General features: G+C 41.4%; 2 protein-coding genes across 8 annotated transcripts in view; one reads left to right on the plus strand and one right to left on the minus strand.

Moving 5' to 3' along the window:
* Positions 1-11,484, minus strand: part of PELI1 (pellino E3 ubiquitin protein ligase 1) — a 136,334-nt gene extending 124,850 nt beyond the window's left edge. For 2 of the 7 annotated variants that reach the window (XM_077915632.1, XM_077915634.1), the window contains exons 1-4: positions 11,021-11,178; positions 10,604-10,674; positions 9,763-9,931; positions 322-380 (exon numbers count right to left, since the gene is read on the minus strand). The gene's annotated coding sequence lies outside the window, so the exon portion shown is untranslated. Of the gene's footprint in view, positions 1-321; positions 381-9,762; positions 9,932-10,603; positions 10,675-11,020; positions 11,180-11,418 lie in introns of those variants that run through there. The other 5 variants (XM_077915627.1, XM_077915631.1, XM_077915635.1 and 2 more) reach the window with 4 other exon arrangements.
* LOC144324415 (uncharacterized) overlaps positions 1-11,571 on the plus strand; it is a 95,497-nt gene that overhangs the window by 66,417 nt on the left and 17,509 nt on the right. Inside the window, exon 5 of the mRNA XM_077915856.1 lies at positions 10,455-10,717. The gene's annotated coding sequence lies outside the window, so the exon portion shown is untranslated. The remainder of the gene's footprint in view (positions 1-10,454; positions 10,718-11,571) is intronic.

Consider the following 11,571-nt stretch of genomic DNA (forward strand, 5'->3'; position numbering starts at 1 on the left):
GACACAGCTGATGAGTGAATAGAAGTGCCATACCAACTTTCTTACCTTTCCCACTTGATATAAAAGAAAGAGAAACTATCCTGTTTAAGTGACTGCTCTTTGGGGTCTGTTTTTCTCAAATGAAAAATAATCCTAATGTACACAATCACCTGTACTAGAAAGTATTGGATTATTTATTTAATCTGACATAAAGAAATGAACATACTATAGCGGACACCTGTTGGCTCATCTTTGCAACACTGTTTTCCAGTTCTGACCCCCTCTCTAACCACCATCTACTTGGTTCTAGTGAGAGTTTCCAATTCCAGAGCATGATCTTACCTTTGATTGAGGAAGCTCCCCTGACCCACGCTGGGCCAATGAAAATCTTTCTCTAGGAGCTAAAAAATATGATAGAGAAAAGGAGATTAGTTTCTTTCAGTTATAAGACCATAGTAATAAATATCTGAGTTATTGGCAGCTCTATTTTCCACCACATTTTGGGAGAAGTGGAAGAAACAGGCTTGATGAGAAGAACAGTGAATCAGAGTCAAAGAGGGGAAGTAGAGATATAGAAGTGGAAGGTTGGGATGATTCCTTGGCTCCCATACTTTGCCAATGCCTGTTACTTGCATACTTAACATCTACTCTCTATTTTTCTTTTCTAGACAATACTAATCATGTTCTGGATCCACTCATCCTTAAAAGAGGTTGCCAACTGGTCTAAGACAACATGTGCATGGCAACTCTCTGGCAACTGTATTGATCCAGTGATGGGCTTGATCCTGAATTGGCCCAATCTGTTTAAAAATGTATATTCTATATCTAGGGGGGAAGTTACTCTTTCTCCTGCTGGAGATGAACAAGGAAGCACATAGTCCTAATTGCCATTGTCAGCTTCCTTGCCACCCTAAGGGAGACCATCCTGGGATGAGGGCAATACTGAAGATGGCAGCAAAAATAATTCTAAAAACCCCAAGGCTTTGATAGCATTTTGAGCCCACTCTGGACTGCATCAAATATATTAGATAATAAATGATCTATTATAGAAGTCAGAGGTAACCAAACTTTTTCTTAAAGGGTCAGATAGTAAATATTTTAAGATTTGCAAGCTAAGAAGTTTTTGTTGCAACTAATCCACTCTGCCATGGTAGCTCTAAAGCAGCCCTACCTGATACATATATGAGTGACTATGAATGTGTTCCAGCAAGACAGCTGTCCAGCCTCTGGGTTGTCACTTGCTGGCCACTGTTATAAGCTAGCGTGAGTTAATTTTCCATTGCTTGTTGCCAAAATTACCATGTATGATACACAGGTTCTAGTCCATTTCTGAGAGCTGGCTGCATCTTGCCTTTGGAGTCTATGAGGACCTCCAGTGTCCAGAGCTGGTGGCCAAATACTTAACAAAAGCTACAGTCTGAACACCAACCACTCACAAAAACATAGGATGACATTCTAGGGTGAATTGGCTGGATATCATTCTGTCATTATTGTTCTATCAAGTCCCCTTTATGACTTAAACCAGCCAGAGTTTATTTCGTTATTTGTAAACAAAAGCATCCTCACTATTCTTTTTAGATTTTCATTTTGGGTACTCCTTTAATCATTTTACTCATTTTTGGTTGAGATACTGATCAGTTTTCTTTTTTCTTTCTTTCTTTTCTTTCTTTCTTTCTTTCTTTCTTTCTTTCTTTCTTTCTTTCTTTCTTTCTTTCTTTCTTTCTTTCTTTCTTTCTTTCTTTCTTTCTTTCTTTCTTTCTTTCTTCTTCCTTCCTTCCTTCCTTCCTTCCTTCCTTCCTTCCTTCCTTCCTTCCTTCTTTTCATTCCCCATCTCTTTTTGTTTTTTAAAAATTTTATTTTATTTTAAGTAGGCTCCACACCCAGCATGGGGCTTGAATTCACAATCCTGAGATCAAGAGTTACACACTCTACTGACTGAGCCAGCCAGGCACCCCTGATTCTCCATTTCTTTTCTTTCTTTTTTTTTTTTTTGAAAGATTTTATTTATTCATGAGGGACACAGAGAAAGAGAGAGGCAGAGACACAGGCAGAGGGAGAAGCAGGCCCTATGCAGGGATCCTGACATGGGACTCGATCCCAGGTCTCCAGGATCAGGCCCTGGAATGAAGGCAGCGCTAAACTGCTGAGCCACCCCAGGCTGCCCTGATTCTCCATTTATTAAGTTCATTATGTCAGTGCCAAGATTATAATACTGATTCTTTTAAAACTGGGTAGATGAAAACTTTACATGATAATGAGCTCTTTTTTTTTTAATTCCTGTAGGCCTTATGTTCAATAACACAGGATCTAGCGCCTGACACATGAGGTGTGACTATAAAGTATCAGGAAGATTTTAGCACACACACCACTGCTCAGACACCCAATTTTGTTAAACACAGTTGCAACAGGAGGTTATATTCCAATAATGCCTCCATTTCTCCAAGTGTCTTTGGGATTCCTCCAATCTCCCTCACTTTATTATAATATCTGCTGTTGATGGAGATTTGTCACATTGTCACCAGGCTTGCTCTGGATTCTTGCCATTTGCAAAAAAAAAAAAAAAAAAAAAACAAAAAAAAAACAGATCTATCTTAAATATTTGGAATCATTAAGTTTTTTCTTTTTCCCTTTCCTTTCTCACATAATTATTAAACACTGAGCTATGCCTAATATGTACCCATCACTCTTCTAGGTGCTGAGGACATAAAGTCCTTATTATCAACGTGATTGTAGTTTAAGAGAGGAAAAAGTATGTAAATACATTATAATGTAACCCAAATTTGTCCAGGCTTCATCAGTCCATGAGTACAAATATGATCCTCCTAAGAGGAAATAACCCAGATTTTTGCAGGCTTTTCCCCATTTTCATTTGTAAGAACTTAGTCCCCTGCCAGAGTTTTCACATGGTCTCCCACACTGACTCCTTATGCTTTCCCATTTCAGCACTTGCCTATTGAGATCTATTGCTTTCCAGACTCAGGGATGTCAAGTGTCTGGCATTTTTCTTTTCTTGCTTTTTGACTTTTATTTAATGGTGGAGGAAAACAACACTACTTGCTGTACTAGTTTAAAGCTTTTCATATTGTTGGTTTTTTTTTTTTTAAGATTTTATTTATTTATCCACAGAGAGAGAGAGGCAGAGACATAGGCAGAGGGAGAAGCAGGCTCCCTGTGGGGAGCCTGATGCGGGACTTGATCCCAGGACCCTGCGATCACGACCTGAGCCAAAGGCAGACGCTCAATCACTGAGCCACCCAGGTGCCCTTCACATTGTTTTCAAAAAATTCTAGAAAACAACCTCACAGAAGATACACCTCTGTAGTAGGCAGCCTGATGGGCAACCAGTGTCTCTAGAACAGTTCAGAATTAGGGAATTCTTATTGCTTTCCAGTGTGACCTGCTCTGAAGAGAAGAGTCTAGTTTAACCCAGTAAGCAAATATAGAACTAAAAGATAGGAGGAAAATGGGCCAGAAGAGTGACTGAGACCATATTTTCTTCTCAAGCTCAGCTGGCTGTGCCTCCTTTTTAGGGGTAGATTTTATAAGAACATAGGTTTCTGTAGATGCCACCTCCTGGTCAGCACACAACAGGAATAAGCTCCCAGAGGGCAGGAGCTTTGTCCATTTCATTCAGTGGTATATTCTTTGGGCCTAGAACAGTACCACTTACTAGCAGCTTGACATGTGAACATTGAATGAATGAATGCCAAAATATAGTTAGTTCTCAGTCCATGCTTCACTGCAATCCAGTTGTCTATAATCCATGCAGAAATGGGGAGAATGCCCATCCCTTTTGCTCTGAGTGTTATGTTTGTTTTCTGGGGACTGATGCAGAGGGATCTGGACCCCTTCTCTTCCAAAGTCCTAGACTATCACAGTCTGTTTCAAATTCCCTCTCAGCTCTGTCCTCTAAGAACTCAGGCCTTGTTCTTAGGTCATTGGTGGGAAATATAGACATATTGGAACCCTAACTATGGCCTAGATTCAAACTCAATTTCCAGGCTGAATTATAATACAGAGTAATAAGAGTGACATTACATGCACTTACAAGGATGTAGCAAAGGAGACAAGAAAGCGAAGAGAGCAGGAAATCAGAGGGAGGAGGACAGAAGGTATAGAAAAGATGATAGCTAAAACTTTGCCTGCCTTTTGTTTGCCCTGAAAATTTTGTCTTTGTAACCTGATTGTAACCTCCTCCTCCTTGTTTCATAAATTTCCTCTTTCAAGGTACACAGTAAGTGTTAGTTAAATATTTGTTGACTGGTTGACAAAAAGAGAATTAAGGCTCTAGTGGAGTCCCATTGCTTTTCCCCGAATATTTGCTTTCGTTATTGATTGCTCTGTGGTCACACCAGGCTATGGGATACTGGATAATGAGTCCTCAATACACCCTCATTTGTTCAAGTCAATAACTAGTTAGAGATTATGCACTGTGCCAAGCACAGTGCTGGATGGAAAGCCACAGAGCTTAATAAGGTATAGCTCTAAAGAACCATGCAGTGTAGCAGCAGAGATAAAGCTTGTCAAATAACTGTAATGTAAAGTAGAAAGAGATCACACGAGAAGATCACTTAACTTGTGATGAGAATATCGAGGGAGCAACAGAACTCCAATTTGCAAGTTCTGAGAAAGTTCCACAGAGGAGCTCTGTGAGGAATATATGAAGAGTTTGAACCAATGGAGATGGATGGGGGGAAGCTTGTAGGCAGTAGGAACTCCACGAACAAATATGCAGAGGTGAAATTCAATCTATAAGGACCACATATCATAGATGTTTGCAGTGTTTTCTCATCCTTTATCAGTTATGTGTCAGTCTCTTAAAACATAACCACAGAATAATGGCACGGTGTGTTTTTTTGAGTTTGCACTGATGGAGAGGGTTTCACCGAACACTGCTGCTGGCAGTATTTTAAACAAAGGTTAAAGTACCATGCTGCATGTGTATCGTTCTGTCCAATTCCACACGCAAAGCAGATGGCTATTAGACGTTTGTTCCATCCTTGGTCCTGTCTGCCTTATAAATGCTAAAGAGTAGCTGAAATTGAGAATTCTATCACATTAAAGGAATCTTTGCCTATAATTTGTTTATAACACACTCTTGACTAATGGTCAAGCTCAAGCTCCCTGTTCCCTGGGGCTATGCTCCAAGTGCACACACATTCCAGAACGATTAGCCTTTCCCCTGTTGCTGCTAAGAGCCCTAAAAGCCATGGAAATCAATACATACAATAATTAATCACTGACAGATTAAAACTTTTGATTGATTTCCTCTGAAATGGGAATTTGCATTCCCCTCCTTCTAAGATCTTTATTTTTTTAATAAACAACTAGGCAATCAGTTGTGATTTTAAGTTTTGAAATGCATTGGCAACAATTTTTATGTAACACACAGTAGAAAAATAACAAGAGGCCATGGATAGTTTCAAAGTCTTGCTGGGATGTACAGAGGTGAATGTCACTTGCCTGCCTATGCCAACTGTGAGCTTCAGTTCCCTGAAACAGATGCTCTGTCCCTTGCCATGTATCTAAGGACTGCTGTCAATTTGCAAGCACCGGAAATATGGGCTTCTTGTCTTTTCTTTTTTTTTTTTTCCTTTCTGGAAACAATCATCTACTTGAAATGCAATCTGAGGCTATACATTTCTAGGGACCAGCAAGCAGTTGGTATTTGGAGGATCCATCATTCAAGTAGGTTTTATATTAGTGCTTTTCAAACTTGAACGTATGCACAAGTCTCCCTTGGGGGCCCCATTAAAATTCAGACTTCGAGTCTGGGATACGGCCTGAGATTCTACAGTTCTAACATGTTCTCAGGTAGGAAGGACAGGTGGTGTGACAAGGGTGGTGTGCGGAGCACTCAAAGGCCACTTGATAATACAAAACCTTGATCAAATGTCCCACAAATTTCATGAACAGAGCCCAAAGGGAGAGGCCTAACTTCACTGGTAAAGCTTATCTTTATTTATGTGTTTCTCTGAGGCAATATGGGGATGAGGGAAAAGAGGAAGAGAAAGAAAAGAGATCGCCCATTCTTCTATTCTGCACATTTTAATCCCCTCCTCCATGCCAGGCATTTGAGGCAGAGGGAATATAAGATATAATGGGTAGAGAAGTAGTCTATTCTGGAAAGGCAGACATTGAAAACATTCCCTACAACCCCTTTATTTTTGTCAGGAAACTTTACTCTAAGAGACCCTATAAGAATCCAGCCATTCAGCATTTCCCAGCAGAACAACATTATCTGTCATTGTTCTTTGTGTTCAAAGATACTTCTGGCAATAATGTTACTATTCCTGTGTGTGCGTCTGGCAGGAAGCCCTAAGATGTGACCTAATTTCCAAATAGCTTGTCCTTCTGGTGAGCCATGATTAGGAAAACCTGCTGTAGTTTATGACTCTACCCTATAGACTTTGAGAAAATGGGAAGCCAAGGAGATTTCCACCTGTATTAGTTTGTGTAACTAGAAATCTGTTTGGAATAATAGCTTATGTCCATTATATGAACAGATGATGTAGAAACCAAACACTCTCTCTTTTCTTTCGGAAAGAAGGGCTCTTAAAAGCCTGGAAATGGAAGATCATTAGATAATTTGTTGTTAGCTGGAGAAGGGCACATCCTGGTATATTTATAGTCCTGCTGCCCGGGGGGAGAATGTTTATGTATGGGCCCGTCTTATCATCCCTTCTATCCCGAGTGGATCTTGAAAGTTAAATTATAACATCGCATTATGTTTAAAACGGAAGGATGCTTCATAGAAAAGGCATTTACTAAGCTCTTGAGGGACTGTTGCACACTCATCAAATGACAGATGGTGTGCAGCTTTCACAATGTAGGAGTGCTAAAAGAATGTGGGGTCACAGCGAAGCCATGGGAAATCGGAGTAAAATATGGTGCAAGTTGTTATAAGCCTGGTATGAGAAGAAGCAAGAGGAAAATGATCCCAACCACCAAGAGAGGAAAGGAAACAAATTTTAAAAACTGACCGCACCTCAATTTTTGCAAAGCAAGTCTGCCCCTCAGTAGCTGTGGGATCCTGGGGAGGCAGGCCACATCTCTGGGCCTCGCTGTGCTAGAGCAGCCGGTAAGAGGATTGGGATGCTAAGTTCTCTCTGGGCTCCCTAACTCTGCGCACTTACTACGTGCTAAATGTCCCATGAGATAAACACCTTCACTTGCATTATCATTTGACCTCTGGGAAGGTGTTTTTTGTTTTGTTTCATTTTTGGTTTTGGTCATCTCCATTTCACAGAAGAGGGAACTAAGGTTCAGAAAACTTAAGAAATCAGGCTGAGCTTACACATCTAAGAGAAGACAGGGCTGGAATTTGAACCCAGGTAACCTGACACCATAAGAATTTTATGGGTGAAGAAAGAAGGAATATTTCCTTTGTTGCTTTCTTAGAGAATCAACTGGCATGTTACAGTGTTTGTTACGTACCTGTTTTATAATTCCTGACATGTTGGGAGTTTGATCCTGATAAAGGAAGATGTAACTGGAGTCATAATTTAATGACTAAGAATTTATGACGTGAGGTGAGCAGCAGACACCCCGTCCTACCTGTCTCAGCTCTCTTAGAGGCTGCAGGTACTGCTAGTTATGCTTCTCGTGTCCTGGCTTGTCCAGTTGAACCCCCTTGTCAGGTCAGGCTGCTGAAAAGTAGCCACACAAGTGTTGACTAGTGGAGTCTGGGATGCACATTCCTGTCTCCTACACTTGAGATCTGGGATTTGGGGAGCACTGGGCTGCAGACAGCAGCTTCCTCTCACCCTCTCCCAACATGATTTTCCCACGCCCACATGACAGGGGTTCCAGCAGAGTTTCCTGGTTTGCCTGCTGCTGACTTTGCTCCTGAGACTGGAGCTCTGTATCAAATACCATCCTGCCTGGATGGAGCTATGACACCCTCCCTAGCCCAAGGAGGCTGTAGCAAAGGGCTGCCACCTTAGCGATTTTTGCATATCTGCATTTCATCTGTAGATACTCACTTCTATTTTTCTTTAAACTGACTCACGTTCAAAATTTAAATAGCTTAATCTTGTTAAAAAAGCAAGCTTCCCAGAGTTTTAAGTTTTACATTTAGGTCTGTGATTCATTTTGAGTAATTTTTTTCAATTGGTGAGAAGTATAGATCAAGGTATTTTATTTTTTGCAGATAGATACCCAATTATTCCAGCACTATTTATTGAAAAGATTATTTTTTTCTCTGCCTTTGCCTTGTTCCTCTCCTGGGAGTTAGACTGACTGGGTTCTTTCTTCCTCTTTCTTAATTGCTAGCTGGCAAGCCAAAATACGAGCTACCCACCCACCTGTCTTCTACGCCTTCGAAGAGACTCCTGCTGCCCACTGGCTTGGACTCTAAGTTTGCTAATAACCTTGGACATTGTAATTTAGTTTCTTATTGATCTCTTTGGTTACTTCTGATCTCCACCAACCCTTCAAATTCTTTTTATACCAACTTCCCATTGGTGTCTCAAAAGTTACAGCTTACAAAATGAGTTTGAAATTTTATAGGAGGTGGGAGAGGGCAACAAAAGGGTTGAACCCTTTGTACAAGAAACAGATGGGTATTCATAAAGCAATGCCATGAACTATTACCATGATTCAACTGGGACTCACTATTTAAGAGCTCTTGTAAAAAAAAAAAAAAAAAAAAAAGAGCTCTTGTAGATAATGAGTTATTTCCCTCACGTGATTCCTGTTTCATTTAATCCTATGATCTATCTCACATACGTGGACATACAAAGGCACATATTTGACATTAACACACATACATACACAGATATATGAAAATATTTTTGCACTTAACTGTGGCTCTCCTAGTTAGTTTACAGATATATTTTATAGTTATAATATGGGGGAGATATTTAAGTTTTTGGGTCTTTGAGACTCTAAGGAATCATCTGGGTTAGGTGGGTTGTCAACTTTGATGAACTAGTTGGTGGTGACAGCTTGGAGCATGCATGGAAAAAGATTGCCAGGCTAAGCTTAGTTCAGCAGGGAAAAAAAAAACTATCATTGATTAGTCATGTCTGCCATGGCTGGGTAGAGGTTGGCATACATATGGTATATTACTAACTCTAATCTAAAACTAGGCCACTCTCTTTTCCAGTACAAAAATCCCTTATCACACTATCTTTGAGAGCTGGCCTCTTCCCACTGTGAGAATACTTTCAGTAATTGTGAGCTTACTATTTTTCAAGAATGTTCCTTGCATTGTTGAACACCTTACATGTTAAGTCCAAAATCGATCTCATTGCGACTTCCAATCATTTGTCCCAATTCTATTATTTGGAGTTGTGCAGACCAAGTTTATACCCTATTGCACATCATAGCTCTTCAAATATCAGAAGGCAGCTATCATTTAATCTCTTCTCCTAGATAAACACCACTGTTTCTTTTGACTATTTGTTAGATATTGTGGTTTCTGGGTCTCCCACTATCCCAAATGTTGTTTAATGTCTCCTTGCTACACTTCAAGTATCCTACTCAGAAAGGGACAAAGAATTTTAGATAGGATCTGACCAAATGGAATCAATTGGGACTCTTCCTTTTGGGTTTGCACATACTTATATTAATAAGTTTCAGTCTGCACTTGAAACATGTTACTTGGTTATTTCACACTGAACTTTCAGTAAATTAAAAAAATATTTGTGTATGAATCACTGAATTCAGTCCTTCTCTTTCCTGAATTTATATTTAAATTTTTACATTTTACATCATATCTTAATTATAGTTGCCCTCTCTTGAGAACTCGTGTTGCATACTCTGTATTTTCTTTCTTACCTGTCCAGTAGATATTCTATTCCCATTTTGCAGCTGTGAAAAGTGAGACTCAGAGGTGCCCAGTGTCACACAACTAGTAGGTTGTAGAGCTTGGAATCAAACCCAATTCTTTCTGGCTCTCGAGTTTACTTTTTTGGCTGCCAAATGCTCAATTTGCTCACTTTGACCCCTGATCCAATATTGAAAAAAGAAAAAAAAGGTGGGGGAAGATAAACAGGCTATCCTTTTGTCAAAATGTTCTATTTTTTTTGGTATTCTGATATATTAATCAGGCACTTTATTTTTAAAAAAGACATAAGAAGGAAATAAACTTTGGCTTCACCAGTTCTTGGTCAAGTTCTTGTTGGTTCCTAGTGGTCATCTTTTTTAAGTGCTCACTAGCTGCCTGCTTAGCTATCCAATCTAGAATTTTGCTGGGGATTAATGGTAAATGTATCAGTCTATGATCTCCAGAATCTAGATTATTGGGACATTTGTTTGTGTCCTTTGGTCCCTATCCTACTTTCCATAAGGTCTCATGGCTGCTTACAGTGGTTGTACCTTTACATCTGCATGTGTGTTCAATTCTCTGGGATGGAAGTAAGATGGGGGAGGAGTGTGCCCTCATAGCTAAGTGCTTTCACACTACATTCTTTCCTTTTATTCGTTGGTTTCCTCTCAGTAATGTTATTTGGTCCACTTCCAATCTGTAGGTAAGAAGCAGAGCCTCTCTCGTAATGGAGGGATTAATGGAAAAGATGCACTCAACAAAGTTCCCAGTGTTTTCTCTTAAAACGAATTCTAAAGTGACCTCTTACCGACTTAACAACAAAAGACTGAATGCACGTTCCCAAAAACCTACCTGGTATTAGAAGTCCATGAAATGCTTTTCGGAGCGATCTACTCTTTCAGATGATCTGTGCTGGGACATTTCTCCATGAATAAAAATAATAGAGTCAAATATGAGCATCAACAGGTATGGCTAATTCCCCAATTATGTCCCAATTAGATCTAAGAGTATATGTATTATAAAAGTCTAGTTAAAAGTTTCCAGCCTTGGAATCCCTGGGTGGCTCAGCGGTTAGCGCCTGCCTTTGGCCCAGGGCGTGATCCTGGAGTCCTGGGATCGAGTCCCACGTCGGGCTCCCTGCATGGAGCCTGCTTCTCCCTCTGCCTGTGTCTCTGCCTCTTTCTGTGTGTCTTTCATGAATAAATAAATAAACTCTTAAAAAGAAAAAAAGTTGAAAGTTTCCAGCCTCTGGCAAAGACTGACACCCACCCAAAGTCGTAGATTAGATCATGAGAGTGCACAAATTAACATAGCTGCTGCACCCGGTCCGTGTGCAGAGAGGCACGTTATTAGCACAGAGGAGTCACGAAGTAGCAGTGAACACAGCCGAAGCCCTCTCTTGGTTTGCACGGTTCCCAGGGCTAGGGAGAGCGCTCGGGTGCCCGTGGTTGGTGCCCGTGGGTGGTGCCCGTGGTTGGTGCCCGTGGGTGGTGCCTGTGGTTGGTGCCCGTGGGTGGGGCGGGGCCGCAAGGTGCACCCAGGCCCTCACCAGCCCGACCTCGCCCGACCTCGCCCGCGCCAGCCGCCCCGCGCCCGGGTCCCGGCCGTTCCCTCCCCCGCCGTCCTCCCGGGCAGGCCCTTCCTCCCACCTCCCTCCCCCGCCTAACCCCTTGAGGGGCGCCGGGTCCCGGGCTCGGGCTCGCAGGCGGGGCCGCTTGAATATTCATCTGGGGCGTGGCCCCCGCGGGCTCCGCCCCCGCCGCTGGGAGCCGCAGGGAGCCGCAGGGACCGCTGCGCGGGCGAACAGTTGGCGTTTGTGC

The sequence above is a fragment of the Canis aureus genome, chromosome 11, assembly GCF_053574225.1.
Source record: "Canis aureus isolate CA01 chromosome 11, VMU_Caureus_v.1.0, whole genome shotgun sequence".
Classification (NCBI taxonomy): domain Eukaryota; kingdom Metazoa; phylum Chordata; class Mammalia; order Carnivora; family Canidae; genus Canis; species Canis aureus.